At 42.8% G+C, this 20,737-nt stretch overlaps 1 long non-coding RNA gene and 1 pseudogene across 3 annotated transcripts in view; one reads left to right on the top strand and one right to left on the bottom strand.

Moving 5' to 3' along the window:
- Positions 1–19,078, bottom strand: part of LOC309661720 — a 145,777-nt gene extending 126,699 nt beyond the window's left edge. For both annotated transcript variants that reach the window (XR_014264172.1, XR_014264173.1), the window contains exons 1-2: positions 19,001–19,078; positions 14,844–14,989 (exon numbers count right to left, since the gene is read on the bottom strand). This is a non-coding gene — a long non-coding RNA (uncharacterized lncRNA). The remainder of the gene's footprint in view (positions 1–14,843; positions 14,990–19,000) is intronic.
- The window catches only part of LOC309661498 (stearoyl-CoA desaturase 5 pseudogene), a 152,510-nt pseudogene extending 132,598 nt beyond the window's left edge, over positions 1–19,912 (top strand). The window contains exon 2 of the transcript XR_014268382.1: positions 19,848–19,912. The product of XR_014268382.1 is annotated as a stearoyl-CoA desaturase 5 pseudogene (transcript). The remainder of the gene's footprint in view (positions 1–19,847) is intronic.
- The last annotated feature ends 825 nt before the right edge of the window (positions 19,913–20,737 follow it).

Below are 20,737 nucleotides of genomic sequence, written 5' to 3'. Positions count from 1 at the left end.
GGCTTAAAGAAGCAGTTGTTTAATTCTCATGTGGAGAACTATTGTTCTGGAAGAATGAGGGCATTATAGGATTAATCTCCAAGTAGTAAGAAGAAAAGCTAGGTTTACAAACACTGTATGACTCTGTATGTTCCAGTGAGTAGCTGGAAGTAAGCGTTCTATTGGAAGATAGGATTTTGTTCCTCAGGAAACCAACACACTCCTGGGACCCTGGGTTGAAGCCATTTGATGGGTGGATAGCATGAGAAAGGTCTAGCAACCAAAGTCACCCCATGCTGCTGATGCAGACTGCTGGCAGAGACAAGATAAAGTTCACACAGTCACTTGAGGCTTTAAAACCTAGTCTGCAAACGAAAAGTAGAGAAGAAAATTCTATTTCTAATCCACCAGTGAAAGATGTGCATTTCATTTTCAGATTATGAAAGTATCAAAGGAGAAAGGCTGTGCTGTCATGAGTGACAGTGCCTCGGCCGCCAGGACTCCAATCAGAGGCTCAGTGATAAGTGAGAGTGAGCCCAGACTACTGCCAACGCCATGGCCAGAGACCGAAGAACACACGGGGAGGGGTTTCCTAATTGTGTATGGTAAATAACCCCGCATACAAATCCTCCAAGCCACGATCTGGGTAGTGTATTAGAGCAAAGAAGTAACAAAGAAAACAGGCAGGTTGACGTTGAGGAGAGAGGACCAAATCAGTTTCAATAGACTTGAGGCTCTGTGGACCTAGGGAAGGAGAGGGTACAGAGCCCAACAGGATAGGAGACAAGGAAGGCGTTGGAGCTCTGCTCCTCACCAGAGCTCTCTAAATCTCAGTATCCACATTTTAAAAAAAATTTATTTATGTTTATTTATTTTATTTTTGGTTGCCTTGGGCTCGTGGGCTTTCTCTAGCTGCGGCAAGCGGGAGCTACTCTTTCTTGCGGTGCGCAGGCTTCTCATTGCGGTGGCTTCTCTTGTTGCAGAGCACGGGATCTAGGCGCGGGCTTCAGTAGTTGTAGCTTGCAGGCTTAGCTGCTCCGCAGCATGTGAGATCTTCCCAGACCAGGGCTCGAACCCGTGTCCCCTGCATTGGCAAGTGGATTCTTAACCACTGCGTCACCAGGGAAGCCCTCAGTATCCACATTTTTAATATGAGAATAAAATCACGTGTATTTTATACAAACACTTCCTGGAAAATGGTCACGGCTAGAAATATCATGAGACTTCAATAAATGGCTTATATTTATAATTACTAACAGAAATAAATACAAGAAGCTAATAAGAATATGTTTTATAACCTAATGCATTTTGGATCACTCATTTCTATCCCAAAGATTTAATCTATACCATCGTGGTCTCTAAGCTGTAGTTTATATTATGTTTGCCACGAGTTGCTGTGACCAAATGTTACTGTTTTTAGTCCTATAGTTCCTGTAGTTTCTTGTTGCAGTGTTACAAACTAATGTTTCCCCAAAGTAATTTTTGAATGAATAAACAAATAAAAGTGAGAAGCACTCCTATGAAGCCCTTATTAAATATGAAAGGATAAACAGTTCTAATTGAAAAATAAAAGAATTATAATTTTAAGTGCAAATTTGACTAATTGTGCTTTTCAAAAGCTACTGTCAAATATTTTTCACAACAGTAAATCTTAAGTTATGATAAAAAAATTCCTTGTGAAATCACACCTGACAAAATGAACCCTAATTATGTATAATATCTCCTATCTAAACACATTCTTAAATAATTATTTCAATTTAAAATAAAGAAATTATCAGATTGGGTTGGAATTTGTCAGTTGGTTATCTCTCCATGAAGCACCGCTAAGTTTTTTAAACCTCCATCAGCGAGTGAGAACACCACACCTTGGCAGAATCTTAGCAGTTATCAGAAGCAGGAGTTGTGGGAACATATTTACAAGATTAGGGGTCTGAACTCCAATGGTTTAAGGTGGATTTTCAAGATGGGAATTTGACTGGGTTTGGGCAAAACTCATGACATAATAGTTTTGATTTTGTGCTACAAAGGCAACTCAGTAGAGAAAAGATCGTCTGTTCAACAGATAGTCCTGGAGCAATTTGATCCTTGTGTAAACAAAAAATAAATTTTCATTCATATCGCACACTTTATACAAAAGTTAGCTCAAAATGGATTGTAGACCTAATTGTAAAACCTAAAATTATACAACTTTTACAAGAAAACATAGGAGAAAATCTTTGTGAACTTGGGTTAGGCAAATATTTCTTTGATATGACACTAAAATCACAATACATAAAAGAAAAAATCAATAAACTGGACTTCATCATGATAAAAATGTCTGCTCTTTGAAAAAAGCATTCACAGTTAAGAAAATCGAAATAGGAGCCATGGACTGGAGAAAATACTTGTAAGTAACGTATTTGATAAAGAACTTGTATCTATAAAGAACATATAAAGAACTCTTGAGGGAGCGCGGGGCGCCACCGCCGCCGCCGCTTATCCGCTGAGGTCAGTCTCCTGGGCTGCGCCCGGGTCGGCGGCCGCGGCGGCTGAGCAGCGAGAGCCGGGAGCCGAGAGACGCGCTCCGCCGAGTGTTGGGCACGGCAGAGCCCGCGCCTTCGCGGCGTCATGGGCCCCCTCCTCGGGCCACAGAGGGCACCAGCCGCAGGAACCCCCGGGCCTCCTCGCGGCCGAGCCTGAGCGACCCCCGGGTTCTCCGGCGTCCCCTCCCTCCGCCTTATTTTCTTCCCTGCTCTCGCTGCTGCTGCCGCTTCAGCTCTCCGTTATGGCAACGGAGCCGCCATCCCCTCTCCGGCTTGAGGCGCCCGGCCCCCCAGAAATGCGGACCCCACCGGCGGGTAAGGAAAAGTGTATCTGGATATAGTAGATCGCTTAAGGCATCCCTTAGTATTACCATGTTCTTTGATTAAGCTCAGTGGAAAACTACAACAACCCAGTCTAGGCAGGGCTACTAATGACCCAGACTATTCAAGAAGGAAGGATTTGGTCACCCACCAGGGAAGAACCACGATCTGCTGAGGTGCTTGCTGAAGATAGAAAGAATACAGAATGGGTATAAGAAAGTAGTTACAAAGACCAGCTATAACTGACCACTTACAGAAACGAGGACTGTAATTGTCATGAGTACACCATTTTTTTTTGCTATGAATATATTTGTGTTAAGTGTGTATTTGTTTTTTCTCTCTCATATTCCCTTATTATGTAACATGAGTTGTATTGATTTTATATCATAATATGTAAGTACTCTTAATTTTACATTATAGTACTTTCAGTTATATCACAAGGATTTACCTCCTCTTCTGGGGATAAGGTTAGTGTATTTTGATTGGACTCAGAATTGTTGTATCATATTAAGTGGAATTAAGACCTTGTTATTGTCTTATTTGGGGATTAAGTAAGATTTGAGGAGATGCATATGGGTGTCATGTTGACACAGGGTCGACTTGTGATGATTAGTTTCATGTGTCAACTTAACTGGCTATGGGGGACCCAGATTAAAAATTATTTCTGGGTATATTTTGTGAGGGAATTTCCAGGTGAAATGAGCATTGAAATTGGTGGACTCAGTAAAGTTGATTGCCCCCCCCCCAATGTGGGTGGACATCATCCAGTCTGTTGAGGGCTTGAATAGAACAAGAGCTGGGGGAAGGAAGAATTTGCCCCTTTTTCCTGCCTCATGGTGTGAGGTGAGCTATTTCATCTTCTCCTGACCTCAGACTGGAATTTATATCACCACCTCCCCTGGTTCTCAGGCCATTGGACTAGGATTGAATTATATCACTAGCTTTCTGGGGCCTCCAGCTTACAGATGGCAGACTGTGGGATTTCTCAGCTTCCATTATCATAAGAGCTAATTCCCTGTTACAAACACATGCATGTATTCTATAGGTTCTGCTTCTTTGGAGAATTCTGACTAATACAACATGTATCCACCACTGTAATATCACACAGAATACTTTTACTGACCTAAGAATCCCCTGTGTTCCACCTATTCAACCTACTCTTCCCTTCCTCCACCCAAACCCCCAACAACCACTGATCTTTTTACGGTCTCCATAGCTTTGCCTTCTAAAATATCATATAGTTAAGAATTATACAGTACGTAGCCCTTTCAGATTGGTTTATTTCACCTAGTAATATGCATTTAAGTTCCTCCATGTCTTTTCATGGGTAGTTTATTTCCTTTTATTGCTGAATAATATTCCATTGTATGAATATGGAACAGGTTTTTGTTTGTTTGTTTCTTTGTTTTTAATCCATCCATCTATGGAAGGGCACCTTGGTTGCCTCTAATTTTTGGCAATTATGAATAAAGCTGCCACAATCATTCATGTGCAGGCTTTTGTATGGACGTAAATTTTCAGCTCTTTGGGGTATATACCAAAGAGCTTGATTGCTGCATTTTATGGTAAATGTATATTTACTCTTTTATTAAACTGCCAAACTGTCTTCCAAAGAGTCTGTACCATTTTGCATTCCCTACAGCAATCATGAGAGTTCCTACTGCTCTGCATCCTCACCAGCATTTGGTGTTGTCAGTGTTCTGAATTTTTGTCCTCTTCATAGCTGCATAGTGGTTTCTCATTGCTGTTTTAATTTGCAGTTCTCCAAACACATAAGGTGTTGAGCATCTTGTCATATGCCTATTTGATATTTTATATCTTCTTTACTGAGGTGTCAGTTTAGATTTTTTGTCCACTTTTAATCAGGTTGTCCTCTTTTTTTAGTGGTAAGCAGTAAGTGTTCTTTGTATATTTTCATACCAATCCTTTATCTGATTTGTCTTTTACAAATTTTTTCTCCCCATCTATGACTTGACTTCCCATTCTCTTGATATTCATATCTTTTTAAAGTTTTTTTTCTTTTCTTTGTGTGTTTATTTTGAATAATGTATATTGCTTTTTCTTCAGTTAACTAATTCTTTTCTGCAATGTCTAATCTACTGTTAATTCTATCCAATGTACTTTTAATCTCAGCTATTTTAATTTTAATCTCTAAAACGTTGATTTGCTTTTTAAAAAATACCTTCCTTTACATGTCCAATCCCTCCTGTAGCTTCTTGAAAATATGAAATATAATTATAATATCTACTTTAGTTTTGTTGTCTACTAATGCTTTAATTTTTCTATTTCTGGGTCAGTTTTAATTAGGTTTTTTCCCCTTCATTGTGGTTCTATATTCGTGCTTCTTGATATACCTGGTAATTTTTTTATTGGATGACAGTCACTGTAGATTTTCTTTTTCTGGTGCTAAATATTTTAGTATTTCTGTACATATTCTTGAACTTTGTTCTGGGATGCAGTTAAATTACTTAAAAATAATTTTATCCTTCTGAGTCTTGCTTTTAAGCTTTTTAGGTGGAACCCAAGTAATGTTTAGGCCATGTTAACTTTTTCCCCACATTTCAGGATTGAAAACTATTCTGAATACTCATGTATTAAACAGTTTTCCATTCTAGCTGGGAAGACCAGGCTTTCTTTTTTTTTTTCCCTTTGTGAGTGTTAAGAACTTGTTCCTTCTGATACATCCAGGTGGTTCTTTCCCTGCCATGAGTAGTGTTCTTACATGCATATGCCCATCTGTACTCATAGGCCTCTGTAACCTAGTTTCCATTCACCTATCCTGCTTCTCATCCCTTCATTCACTCTTCCACATTCACAGTGGGGCTTGTTTAATTTCTAGAACAAGCCTGGCTCTTTGCACACAATTTTTATTGCTTCTGCTTAGAATGTGCTTCCTCAGCCTGGCTTGACTGGCTCCAAAATGGCATTCAACTCTGAACAGGAGGAATATCACCTTTTCTTATGCAAGTAAGGTTCCCCAATTTTCTCTCAAACACTGTTTCTTGCCTTCAAATCATTTTGAGATTCAAAAAAACTTGTTCATGTGTTTTTTAAAATTTTGCTTTCCCAGGCTATCTTACCCAGGAGTTGATAACTACATGGGGACAGAAACTCTAGAAAAGAGATAATTTAATGATGAGCTTTCTTTATTCGTCATATTTTATACTGTTAGAAGAATGAGGCTATCAACTGAATTCTGTCCCCCCAAAATTCATACATTCAAGCTCTAACAAAGTGATGGTATTTGGAGATGAGGCCTTTGGCAGGTAATGAGATTAAATGATGTCATGAGGATTAGGCTCTATTAGTGCCCCTGTAAGAGGAAACCAGAGAGTTTTTTCTGTCTCTCTCCACCATGTGAGGACACAGTGAAAAGACAGTTGTCTGCAAGCCAGGAAGAGAGCCCTCACCAGGCACTGAATTGGCCAGCACCGTGATCTTAGACTTCCAAGCCTCTAGAACTGTGAGTTGTTAAAGTCACCAAGCCTATAGTATTATGTTATGGCAGCTTGAGCTATAAGAGTACTAAATGGAAGAGACATGGAGGAACCCTAAACACATATTGCTAAATGAAAGAGGCCAAACTGAAATGGATACATACTGTATGATTTCAGCTATATGACATCCTGGAAAAGGTAGGGCACTGAAACTATTCTGTATGATACTGTAATGGTCAACGCTTGTCATACATTCGTCAAAACCCATAGGATATGCAACAGAGTAAACTGTAATGTAAACTATGGATATTAGTTAATAGTAATGTATGAACTTTGGCTCATCAATTGTAAAAAATGCCCCACACTAATGCAAGACGTTAATAATAGGGGAAACTTTGGTTTGGGGAATAGATGTGAGGGGGTGTATGAGAACTCTATACTCTGCTCAAATTCTCTTTAAACTTAAAACTACTCTAAATATAGTCTACCAATTTATTTAAACAAAATAAATCTAAGTTGCCTCATCATATTGTGAGGTTATTACCATCTTACAGTGTTTCTATTTGACCGACTTCTTTAATGTTCATTTCTATCTTCTTTTATCCTTGTAAAAAATATATCAAATGTTTTGTACTATTTCACCTCCCAGCCTATTATCTTTTTAGTTATATGTCTTTCACAAACTTTCATTGGAAACTACATGAGATATCCTTGACTTATTACACTCTATGCCCATTACTATTTTCACCACCTCCCTAGTAATGCTTGAACCTTGGCTATGACCCATTGTCACCTCTGGACAAATAGTTTCTGCTCTATTTTCTGTCTTCTGTCCTTCTGGGCCACTTCTATCTACCATCATTACCCAAAGAACTGACTTTACAGATTCTATATGCCAGTGTGTAAGACTTGCAGTGTTTTAAGAAGTATCCCAACTTCATGATGATGATTTGGGGTCATTACCAAAGCACTCGGGATCATACATACTGTCTTAAGGTAGTTTTATGGGGCAACGCACATTGGTATTTTCCTCCTATTAACAGAGTAGGAAACTGTGGGTTGATCTGCAGCTATTTTGATTAAGAAAGCAGGATATGAACTCTGCTTCTTTGCTGGGGTACTTGGCACTGCTCCTTCTCTGGCTGGGACATATTTTGCGCCTTTACAGCCTGGCATCTAGGCGTCCTGATCAGACTAATGTTTGGCTTTATTGGATACGTTGACCAGTCTGATTGATATTCTGGTACATACAGGGTACTTGGTCATGGTTGCTCACCTCTGAACCTCAGCTTCATCACCTGCAAAGTGCAACTAATAGCACATCCGCTTTGTGGGGTTTTTATGGATTTGGCAAGCGTCATAGTGCCTGGCACGTGCTAGAGACTCAGGTGATGCAGTAATTACCCAAAGTTGCATTTTCAGTGGATCCTTCCCACCTGGAGAAGGTGACTCACGGCCTTGGGGGAGGAAGAGCAGGGCAAACAGCAAGGGCAGCAAGGGCTAAGGCAAGGAGGTGAGAACTGACATGCAGGGGGGCCTCATGCTGGTATCACCAGAGGGCCCAGAGTGAGCCAGGATGTGGGGAGAGACTGGCCGGTCAGTAAGACCAGGCCAAGAAGGGCCATGTGAGGGGGCTTAGCTTTTACCTTGTGGTAGAGGCCATCCAAAGGAGAAAGTGGAAGATGGGTAGGTATAGACTTCTCCCTTAGGAATTGTCCTCGGGGTCTGTTTATCTCCTGGCAGGATCCGTTCAATGAGTTGGCCCCTCCAGCACATTCTAGAGAGGACTGGCCATGTCTGACCCCTGGAGATACAGCCCTGACCTCCTGGCCACCTCACTGAGGAGAGGGCTCACGGGGGAATCAGCCTCACTCTGCATCTGTCCACCAGTCCTGCACCCTGGACTCCAGGACCACTCACTTGCAAGAGACACATCCAGCTGCCGGAGGAAGTGACGTTTCCTGACTCATCTGGCTAAGAATGAGCAGAGTATTGCTGACCATTCCAGGGGAGTAGCTGCCACAGAAGATCAGGATGGGTACAAGCCATAGAAGGTCAGAAGGAACAAAGGTCAGTCCACGTGGGAGTTCACATGGGCGCCTCACAGTCACCAACATGCCCTCGAGTTTCCCTTCCAGCCCAACACACACTCCACCTGCCCACAGTCGCCTGTGCCACCATCACACAGCCCCACAGAGCTCCAAACATCCTCAAACACACAAACTCCCTACCTATAAGCAGATGCCTGTGTGCCCAGACCCCTCCTGCTCCAATATACATGCGCTACAAACCCCAATAAAATCACAGCCACAGTCTTGAATACAAAAACACACCCCCAACGGCCCCCGATAATCAAACTCCGAAATCCTCACATCCCACAAAAATCCACCCAACCCCATATAACCCCCCAATGCAAACACACAAACCCTTCAACAATAGCCAAATACATTCAAACCAAACTCACATACTTCTTAATATAAGACACAAACCCCAAAATCCAAATATAACACATACAGTCCCCCCACAGCTGTGAACATCCACGTATGTACAATGCCTCAGAAGCTGAGACAAACACAAAATACCATCAGAGAGACACAATGTTTCCAACCTTCTCCTAAATACTCCCCCCAGAACACATGATGAACTCACACCCCCAATACAAACATACACCCATCTCCCTCTTGAGATACCATAAACAGCCTCTGTCACATCCCCTGATTATACACACACAGCTAACAACCCCAATTTACACTGACATCCCCAGTCTCTGCAAATTCCTCCACACCAAAAATACACTCCCTAAACTCTTACCCTACAGGATGAGCATATGTATAACCCCTATACTCTGAATACACACAGATCCAACACACAAAACATTAAAATGCATACCCCTACCTCTTCTCAAATGCCTGCACACAGAGCCTCAAAACACCCAGAACCAGCCCCACTACCCAGCCGCACCATGCTACACCAACCGTACACTCATAAAGGCACTCAGGCCCCTCATCTCTCCCCAGATCACACATACACAGTCTCTACACAGCTTTACTATTACCCCAAACCGTCCTATACCCCAAACATACATCCATGAGTTCCCCACACAGCCCTAACCCATGACAGAGGCAGCTCTACCAGGGGCATCATGGCACCCCGAGCGGGCAAATGCCGCTGAGGTAAGTGCCTCCTATGTTGCTGCAATTCTTGCTGCTGTTGCAAATCATCCCTTGACCCCACGGAGGCTGACTGGGACACCCTAAACGGGAAGTGGCAGCATATGAGTCAGGGAAGAGGAAAACTCCCTTCCAGGTATTCCCTGTCACCATCCGAATAAAGTCATATTCCTTGCCTCAACACCTCATCTCCGATTTATTGGCCTGTCGTGCGGCAAGCACAGCAAGCTTGGACTTGGTAACATCTTTACTCAGGACACGGTGTCACAAAATGGGACATTGTTTTGTTTGTTTGTTTTGTTTTTGTGTTTGTTTTTGTTTTGGGCTGCGCCACGTGGCTTGTGGGATCTTAGTTCCTCGACCAGAGATCGAACCCGCGCTCCCTGCAGTGGAAGCTCGGAGTCCTAAGCAATGGCCTACCAGGGAATTCCCATGGGACACTGTTACCTTGCAGTCATGGTCCTCACCTTTGTCAGACAGAGGTAGTAGTGCAGCAGGATGGAGAACGTTGTAAAGTTTAAGATAAAGATTAGGTGGTGAAAGCAGGATTTCACAGGAAGTGAATCTTGTGACACTTGCAGTGAAACGTTGCCAATTCAGAGTTAAGAAGACTGTGGACAATGTGTGGAGTTTGCAAATAAACTTCATTTTCTAGAGTCAAATCTGCCAAGGCTTCCACTAAATTTGCAGTTGTGGCTATAACCTTAAGACAACTGAGATAGGCATAAGCAACTGAATCAAGTTGCATGCTATAATAGGCAATAGGCCTATGTTTACTACCATGCTCACATAGTTCCGCGGGGCCTGATTATGCCATTCATGCACAAATCAAGTAAAAGGTTTTGAATAACCTAAAGTTAATCTATTAGGTAGAGATCTCTTTGCTAACTTAAAAGGGCTAATATATTTTGCCTCCAGTGGAGATCTCACCTTAAAGTTTCCGGATCAACCTGAACCTGATCATTTGGGTAACCCTAAGGCAGGCAGCTCTTGCAGTGCTTGTTTTAGCCTTATAAAAGCCTGCTTATGTTTATCTTCCCAAGCAAAGGATTCAGGAACTAAATCTTTAATAAGTTCATAGAGTGGAAGAGGTAACAGAGAAAAATTTGGAACCCAGAGCTTGCAATAACCAGCTAAACCTAGAAATCCACAATGCTAGCACTTAGTTGTGAGTCTAGGAAGTTCCTGTATCAGCCGAATTCTCTCTGGACATAGCTGAATTCCTTCAGTGCTTAGATTATGTCCTAGGTAATGAACAGTGTCTAGAGATAATTGTAATTTTTCCTTCGTGTTCTTTCTCAGCTAACTGTTGCAGCAAATAAATGGAATCTTTTATGCATGCCTAATGGAATCTTTACAGTAGCTGAGTACAGCAGGAGGTTATCTCCATATGGTAAAAAGGTGGATTTCTCAGGGAACTAGAGGGTACTTAAATCTTGGTGAAGTACTTGGGAGAAAAAAGAAGGGGTCCCAGTGAACACTTGAGGCATAAAAATGCAGGTATATTGTTGATTGTTCCAAGTAAAGGCATATAGATATTGGCTGTTGGGTCTCCGGGATGCTGAAGAAAGGTGAACAAAGGTCTGCAACAGTAAACCATTCCAAGTCAGTTGAAACTTGTGACAGAAGGGTGGCTAGGTTTGGAACAACAGGAAAACAGGGAATAACTATTTTTATTAACAGCTCCCAAGTCCTGGACAAATCGCCATCCTGCCAGGTTTCCAACCAGGCAAGATTGGCATGCTGCAGGGACGAGTACAGGAATGACTACCTCCCGGGAAATTAAGTCTTCTACAATAGGTGTGAGACCTTGTATGACCGCAGGCTTTAATAGTTGTTGAGGAAACCTAGGGAGAGGTTTAGCTACATCTATCTGAATCTTTATAGGTTTGCATTTTTTTATTCTTCTGATGTTAACGCTGTCAGAAGTAGCCCCCAAATTTGCAGGCATCTCCATCAAATTAGAGAACTTGTGCTGAACTTCCTCTTTTATGTCCAGGACAGATTGTAAGGAACATAAATAATCAGGTTCAGGTTGATCAGGAAACTTTAAGGTGAGATCTCCACTGGAGGCAAAATGTACTGGCCCTTTTAAGTTAGAAAAGAGATCTCTACCAAATAGGTTAACTGGGGTATATTGCATAGCAAAAAGGAGTCTTGGTTGAGATAAAAATTCTCTGTGAACTTTATTAGGTACTCCCACCATGGAAGCATCCTCTTGACTCAGAGGGACCTGTTGTTCTTTGAGGGTGGGATTTAGAGTAGAAAGCACAGATCTGTTTAGGGCTAGGGCTAGGGTGTTAAAGGGTTAGGTAATTACGTTTACAGTTAGGGTTAGGGTTTAATGTAGATTTCAAAGTAGAATATGAGAGTGGGGTTTAAAGTAGAAAGCATAGCTCCACTATCAACTAAAATTTGGCAGTTTTTCATTAATTTTCATTCTATTTTCCTCTGGGCTGTTTAAGGTAATTGCTGGTAATAGTTTACCAGAGAACCTCTGGAGTTCTGCCAACTAGGGGAGAGGGTCATGGGGGGGCCCTCCCTTTGAGACAGATATGAGAGCATTTGTGAAGAGTTTGCATAGGACCTTTGAGGACACCTTTTTTCCCAGTGTCCTCACTGATTACAAATGAAACATCAACTTTGGGTCATCGAATTGATCATGGACCCCTAGGAGGTTGTAATGGGGGAGGCCTAGGTGTTATTTTGTGTCTCTTGCCTTAGAGCTGCTGTAACTGTAAGGCTATGAGCTTGGTGGATTTCTGTTTGTGATCTTACTCCAAGGTCCTTTCAAAATGCTCAGCTATAGTCAGGAGTTCAGTCAGGCCTACAGCCTCCCAGCCTATTTTCTGCCCGTTTATCAATCCATTAATCTCAGAAGATAATCCATTTACAAAGAGGGCAGTTAAAGTAGGCTGAGTGGCCTTTTTATTGCTTGCAACCCCAAATGCTGTAAAAAGAGAGCCTACAAACTGGCTCTAAAGTCTTCCACAGATTCACCCCTCTTTTGTTTGTATGAGTGAATAATAGGCCAATCATTATTAGGCCAATTAATAATAGACCAAGTGTGAGCAGGGAAGATTTTAGGAATAGCTTATAAAAGGTTAGTTGTTATTCTGCAAGCCTTTTTAGGTCGAGGATCTTGAATATCATCCTAGGGATTATGTCATTTTGCTTCCCACGTCCATTCTGGGGCTTCCCCCAGTCCTACCAACATGTGTACAAGCGGATAAAGATCTAGCAGTTTGGGGACATAGGCCGTGACAGTGACTCTAAATTCTTCAAAAAATGTTGGGCGTTCCTCGCTAGGTTTAGAGAATTCTTTGACTATAGCTCTCAGTTCAGTCTTTGACCAAGGGGTAAAGGACACCTGAGGGGGCTCACCTGCAACCTCAGCTAGTTTTACTTTAAATGGCAATTGTTAAATATTCTCTTTGGAATAGAAAAGTATTTCAGACAGAAAATGAGTAAAACAAGAGTACTCAGGTGAAAAAGGAAAGGGGGGGACAGTAGGAGTTCAATCTGCAGTCACATCCGTCCTATGGTCTTTTGTTTCAGGTACCTTTTGTCTCTTCAATTTTTCATTAGCTTTTTGTTCTAAGTCTCTAAACGAAGCTATTTTGGAATCTTGAAACCTTCTGTAAACTTTTACATACCAACTAAAGCAGGCATCTCATTCTCCCTGTCCAATTTGGGAACACTTGCTCTCTAGTGTTTTCCTTAAATGAACAATCTTGTCTAACTGGAACATTCCCCACAATGACCATTGTAATTCTAGCTCAATATTAGTATAATTTTGCCATCTTTCTAAATATCTACAGCCTCCAGGACCATAGTTCTCAAATATAAAATAAGCAGGTGTGCCAGAAGCTGGCATTCTCAACTCTTTGGTGATAAAGGATCTCATTTCCTTAGCTAGCCTTTGTCAACCCAAAAGAACACACAAAAGAACTGCGCCTTAATATATCAGCAGTAACAAAGAGATGTCACTATGTCCTGGCCAAAAGAAGGCCTGGTATGCACCACCACCAATTCCCAGGGATCCCTGGACTGAGGAAAAAGATCCAACCAGCAAATCCCAAGGAATGGGGACTGCAAACTGATGCCAAACAAAATGGAGAACTATAGCCGCCACCAACAGTTCCAAGCATGGAAACTGAGGGCTGATTCCAAACAGATGGGCAAGTGCAGACTACACTGCCAGCAGTGCCCAATGTGGAATCCAGGGAACAAAATTAGGGGCTAGGGTTTCCCACTCAAAAATATACTGGCAATAACCAAGAGATGTTACTGTGTCCTGGGAATTTCCATCTGAAAGGCTAGGGGTTTGGCCTCAGGGAGAATCCTCTACCAGACAAACTGACCTGCCCTGTAAAGGAAAGCCAATTAGATTGCGAGCACAAACTCAATCAAAGAGAATGGAGCTCAAACCAAGAGGAGCTTACCAACAACCTTCAGGAATGGCAAGAAAGACAGTGAACTCAAAGGAGTTGTGGGCACTACACCTGTTTCTCCTTGTCCCAAATGTTATCAGAAATTTGCTTCAGATCCCATCACTGCCACCAATATATTTATGTTTTTCTTTTTAAAAAGATAAGCATTTAATCATAAAATCATCCTGTTAGCAAGAGGAATCATAAGAGTGGATTTTAAAAAAGTGCACATACCTATTTTGATACAGAACATTTCTGGAGGGATACATATGAAACTGTTAGCGGCCACCTCTGAATGCCACCAATGTATTAAAAAACAAAATTTAACTGAGTAAATGTGAAGATTTACTTTGAAGTTTGAATAAATTGGCTTTATTAAACGATTCATGAATCAGGCAGCATCTCATCTGACAGAAAGGGAGATACTCCAACGGGTTACACAACATGGAAGGCTTTTTGTTTTTTGGCCACGCCACATGGCATGTGGAAATCTTAGTTCCCCGACCAGGGATCGAACCCATGCCCCGTGCATTGGAAGAGCAGAGTCTTAGCCCCTGGACCACCAGGAAAGTCCCAGAAGGATTTCAAAGTAAAGAGGGTGGGACAAGGAAAGAAAGTCATCATCAAGGGAAAAAATGAAAGTTCACTGGAGGAAAGTGAAACTTCAGGTGACAATGGCTTCTCATTGGCTAAACTGCGGAATTCTCTATTAGCTATTTCTATGTTCTATTTCTTGTTGCTGGCCAGGAAGGAAGTCTTGCCTCCTCCAGCTGGGGTAGTAAAGTGGTCGCACTTCCTGTTTGGGGTCAGTGAATGACCTCTTCCTCTTGGGGTAATTGATGATGAGTGACACGGCATGAGAGCTCCCTCTACGGGCCTTCCAGACTCCAATTCTAGTTGAGGTTTCCTTTTGTTAACATTCACAGCATGTTTTATTGGCAGGAGGATTCCCAATGAGGGAGAAAAGGCCACAAGACTCACCATAAAGAAGGCTCAGAAATTCCTGGGTGGGTCCAAGGGAGGCACAAGGTGGCTGTGGGGTCAGCTGGTGGCCACAATGATCACGTGGTTCCATCTGATGGGTTTGCAGCTCGATGTGGAATAGTGAATAAAAGGGTCAGTTCATCCTATCAGAGAAACATGAAACTGAGATAAGCTTCCCACTGCTAGAAGCATCATGAGCCTTCAGAAAAGAACAGAGAACATGGCTAAAGGGTTTGGGAACAACAGAGCCATATCTCCTCAGAGTGGGACTCCCCAGGCTCTCCAGGTCTCAGTCCCCAACTCTCCCTCAGGGACAAAGCCTCCCCACCCCTGTCCTAGTCAGCTCACTGATCCCTAGAGGTCCTGCCTACCCCTGAGGACTTAGATTTCCATGGAGACAGGTTGGTTGAGACCTAGTGATACAGTTGACCAGCCTGATACGCAACAGTTCCCACCACCCTGGGGCAGTTGGGCTCAGGGACACGTGGCTCTGGACCCCATGTGGAGGGTGTCCTTGCACGTCAGCTGTGCCCCAGAAGAGCCAGTAACGCCTGTAGCTGTCCAACTGATTCTCAGGGTATTTTCCTGGGAGAGCCCTTGGTCATCTGACCTCCTATCCAGGAAGCCCCGTGACTTTCTGACTGCTGCCTGTCACGCCAACAACACACCTGTGAAGGTTCTGCTCTGCATGGCCATCTGTCCACCAGGCCCCCCCTTCTAGGGACACAGATGCTAGGACCACCCAAATGCTGAAGGAGTGTCCACCTGACTAAGGTACAGACACCCCTGTATCCATCTGCATGATTTCTACTGGGAATCTACAACATTTATGGGGATTCTTTGGCCCTAAAGAACAGACCAACCTGATAGGAGCAATGCAATGATTCACAATTACCAGGGTCAATGCACATATACAGGGGCCCATAGCCCCAGGTGCCCCACTCACAATTCACATGGGTGTCCCATACGTATCCACCGATGCCCAAATATTCTTGCTTCATACATACATACATCCAAACACGCACATCAGTGGTCTGCTGGGAAGCGCTAAAAAACTCTCCGAGAAAGGTGGGAAAGACTTCACTTATGCTATCTACATGGTATAAATATTCCCAGCATGACCAATTTCAAGCTACCCACCTGACATCACTGAACACAGAGCTGGGAAGAGGTATGCACCATTGACTATCCCAAGATAGTATGAACCAGTTCCAGCACATCCCATACCTTTTCCTATGAATTTGTGCACACAATCCACTTACACCCCAAGTAGACCCCTCAACTCCCACCACAGATATACAACCAAAAGGATACCACATATACATATGTGTTTGTACATATACATACATATATATATATATATCCTGAACACACACGTACATTTCTACCCTCACCCTGAATAGATACACAAACAGACCACCTCTTACTATCTAAATTTTTACAGACGAAACCTTACTCACCCTGAATATTCACATTCCACTCTCACAACTATATATACACGCACAACATGGGCCTGAAAACAAACACGTGCAACCAATATGCCATCCAGATGTACACACTGAGTACCTAAACACACAGGCTCACCAAGTACACAACTGTCTCACGTGCAACCCAAAAAAGACCCATATGCAGTCCCACAGCCCTAAAATACATATACTTCAGGATTCCTGCACACACACATAACCTACACCGTCTACTGGTTTCCAAACACACAAACTAAACTCTCACATCCCCCAGAATACATACCCCAGAAGCCCCAGGAACTCAAAAACACACACAGCCACAAATAACCTATACTTATCAAATACAGCTGACCCTTGAACAACTTGGGGGTTAGGGCGCCAACCCTCCATGCAGTGGTTCTGCATCCATGGATCGTGTAGTAGTCCTGTAGTATTTACTGGGAAAAAAATCCACTATAAGTGGACCCGTGTGGTTCAAACGTGTGTAGTTCAAGGGTCAACGGTACATATAAGTCCACCTCACTAATACTGAGAACACACATACAAGCAACACCACTCAATTCTTCAGGCATTACATTTTGAAATAGATACATAGAGGACTCTAAGCCTCCTGATATACTCACAAATCACAAATACACACACCCACAAACTACTCATGAGTATACACCCCAAATGCTCAGACACACTCAAAACAGAAAAACACCAACAACCTCTGCAGTCTTACTAATATACATACACAATTCTCACACACGTATGGACACACACATGCAAATATTCCCAAGCCCTGAACATACAGATCCCCTCCCAAACACTATACATTATGCTACCTCTCCAGAACACAAGCTCCCCGCCACTACCCCAACATATAAACTGTGTATGTGTGTGTGGGTGTTCATATATATATATTTCTACCCTCACCCTGAATATATAGACAGACCACCTCTTACTCCTACCAAACACATGTATAAACACCCTAGCATTCTCCAAAGATATACACTTTGAATACTCCTAACAACTCCATACCTTATGAACAAACTTTGATAATGCATGAACCTGATGATGGACACACACACAGATTAGAATACACAAGTAAGATACATGGAAGTGTCTCCAGCAAACCATTTATGAAACAACTTCCATATATCAAATTATCCCTAGCTATTAGGAGCCAGCTCACACATATGCAAGTACTCACAAATACCCGTATCACATATTTCTAATACATAGAAATGCAATTGTCCAACTTCCCTGTAGAAACATAGAACCCCACCTCTTTATCGGATACACATATACTCACTTCCCAAAATACATAAGCTTCAGAGGCTCCTACCGAAAATTACAAATGCACAGCCTCAGCAAATATTCCTCCAAGTGGCCATGCCCCTTGAATACACACACAAACTCATTTAACACATAACTCTCCACAAGTTCCAAATAGAACCACAATTACCCAGTACACTACAAATATGCAATAATATCACCCTATATGCCCTTTGTTCCAAATACACATACAGTACCACACTACTGGCATATACATAACCCCACATTCCCAACCTCTCACACAGAACTAACTCTGCCATCTTGCAGAATACAGAATCATACAAACACAACATACCTACATATACAACATCCACCAGTCCCATAAAATAGCCACAGACTTGCCCTCTACACATCGAAATATACATAGACAGCTCCTGAAAATGCACACACCCAAACACCCCATAACCATACAACATGCCCTGAATACACAAATGATCATCCTACATTCCCCAAATATACAAAATAAACAGACTGGACACCCAAAGTAATATACACCACAACTTTTCCTGACATTGCCCTTATGCACATGCAGATAATCCTTCCAAATCCACCATTAGACACACATAAATCCCCAAATTCATGGGTGAAAAAAACACATGTAAACATATTCCCCAAACACCTAATTACAAACACCTAACCACCAACTCCTTGAGTATGCCTGCGTCACATCTCAACACCCTCCAAGTACAACACTCACTCTTACACGCTCTCACAAAAACACAGGCACGACCTCCCTTCAGACACAAACATCCACAGACAAAACCAACCCACACATTTGACTACATATCAGATTCCCACCAACCAATTAAATATGTACAGACCCCATCTATGCTTGCAAATCAATCATGATGTGACATCAGACTACAAATACATGTTTATTACCACATTCAGCAAAGTTGCTCCCATCACTGACAAAAGAATGCAGTTTGAACATAAGTGGTGATTGATGTTTTTATGATAAGAAGGAAGACACTATTGAAACCATGAGTGTGTTCCTTCGCTCTTCACTCATTTTCCAATCACCTGAGCTACACCTTTGGAACCAGATGAGGGTTTTCAACTCGCAAGAACGTCCCTATAGGTTTTGTACTCTTCAGAACGCGCAGCCTAGAACGGCACCTGTTTAATAGCTCACACACACTATTTCCCCCCCACTGTAGGCCTCGCAATCACTGAACCCTTCATGCAGCCGGCTCTCCAGTGGGGCCAATAACCCTGGGGTAAACCCCTCAAGGGAATCGAGCTCTATGGGGGCGTGAATCCACATTGTGGGGAGTCTCCTTACACGGACAAGGGCACAGACAACCCACAGGGTGAACAACAGCGCAGAGCGGTGACACCTGAGGGGTCAAAAGTCCCCGTACCCTTTACCTCAGGGTTCCTGGAATTGACTCTCGAGGCCGCCATGACAGGCCCCTCCCCCGCCGGACGGCCCTTGGGGCCCCACCCTCCGCGCTCGCGCATGCGCTCCTGTCTTCCGGAGCCGACTGCCCCAACAGACGCCAGGAGCAGTTGGAGGATGGCGGTCCGCGTGCCCGAGAGCCCCGCCCTAGTGAGCGTGCGCAGGCGTGCAGGCGCGGGGCGCGCGGGGACCTGCTCTGGCAGCTCTCTGCCAGAGAGGAGAGAGGTGGAGTGTCGGGCACGCTGCGGAGCGTCTCTGGCGACGCTCCTCGCCGGGAACTTTCGTGATGGTCTCTTCTTAAAACCAGCTCTTGTGAGATGTGCACTCGTGATTTTTCTATTGCACGTGTGAAACCCATGCACTTAGCTACAAAGTGTTCTGGAGAGCTCTGCTCTAAGCACAGTAGCCTCCAATTGGGGCAAGTGCTTTCATGCCCTTTGGACTGCAGTTCCTTGGTTCTTGTTTATGCCTTTCAAAAAACAGTAGGTCCTTTTTCTTAGCAAGCCTGAAGTTTCCGTTAAAGAACAATTCTAGCAAAGAATTCAGACCTGGGAAACACTCTTAAGCTACTGTCTCCTGACTCCGTTCCTAAAGTTTTTCCAAATGCATTTACTCTACTAGAATATTTTTTCTCAGTGTATTTAATACATGGAGGTTTTTCAATAAATGTTGATTCACAGGTGTTTCCTTTGTACGGTTTTTTTTTTTTTTAAATAACTTTGAGAGAGAGTGGACAATCTGGGCCAATTTCAACACAGTAGGTAGTATGGGAACAATTTTACTTTCCCTCCCTCCTTTTTTTGTAATATCTTGCAGACTTTCAGTTGGCATTAAAAATAACAACAACAACAGCAAAAATAGTAGCGGGATCAACTTACTGACCTGACTTTGTAATACTTCCCAAAGAAACTTCAATCATCAGATCCTCTTTCTGGTCAATTGCAAGATTAGAGCATTTCTCACTCAACAGGATGCCTCTGAAGACCCCTCACGTCTAACAGCACTAAGCGCCTCCAAGTGCACAGACTTGAAAACTCCACAAGACACAAACATGGTATCTCTTCGTTTTTTTAATGTTTCGTGATTGAGTGGAAGATGAACTGTCTTCTGAGGCTTGTGATGCATGTCCAGAGTTGTTTTTTCTCAGTAGTCAATGCCTGCCCGCAGCCTCTGTGCAGGAATAGTCAGAGATCATGATCCAAAGGAATTTTAGATACTCCCTTCTGTGACTGCTCTTCCCAAATTACATTTGGGCTAATTTGATTATCTCTGTCCCTGGGGTGTGGGATTTTGAAGTATTACAAAAGTGATTGCAGAATTGGGACTGGCTAATTTTTGCACAGTGCAATTTTTGTATCAGTGGCCTTGAGAAGAGTCCTTCAAATACTGTATCAGAATTATGAGTGAGAATCTTGTAAATAATTGGTTGAATGACTGAACAAAGGGAGGAAGCAACAAGGAAGCCTGCCTTTCTCGAGTGCCTGGGTACAATATTTTGCCTCACCATCCCTCTAGTATGAAGTTATTGGGTGAAAATCATATGCGTTTTCCTTCATTGTAAAAGCTCCAGTACTGAGCGATATTCCCAAACTGTTTATTTTTTTCAGCCCCCGACAGGAGTTTCTTTAGATATAAAGTTCACCATGATGTTGCTTGAAATATTCTCACCTTATCTTCTCATCTTCTTCTGAGTCAGTTTTTCCTGA

The sequence above is a fragment of the Balaenoptera physalus genome (genome assembly GCF_965194825.1).
Source record: "Balaenoptera physalus genome assembly, chromosome: 5".
In the NCBI taxonomy this organism is placed as follows: Eukaryota; Metazoa; Chordata; class Mammalia; order Artiodactyla; family Balaenopteridae; genus Balaenoptera; species Balaenoptera physalus.
This window is presented reverse-complemented; position numbering and strand designations above follow the sequence as displayed.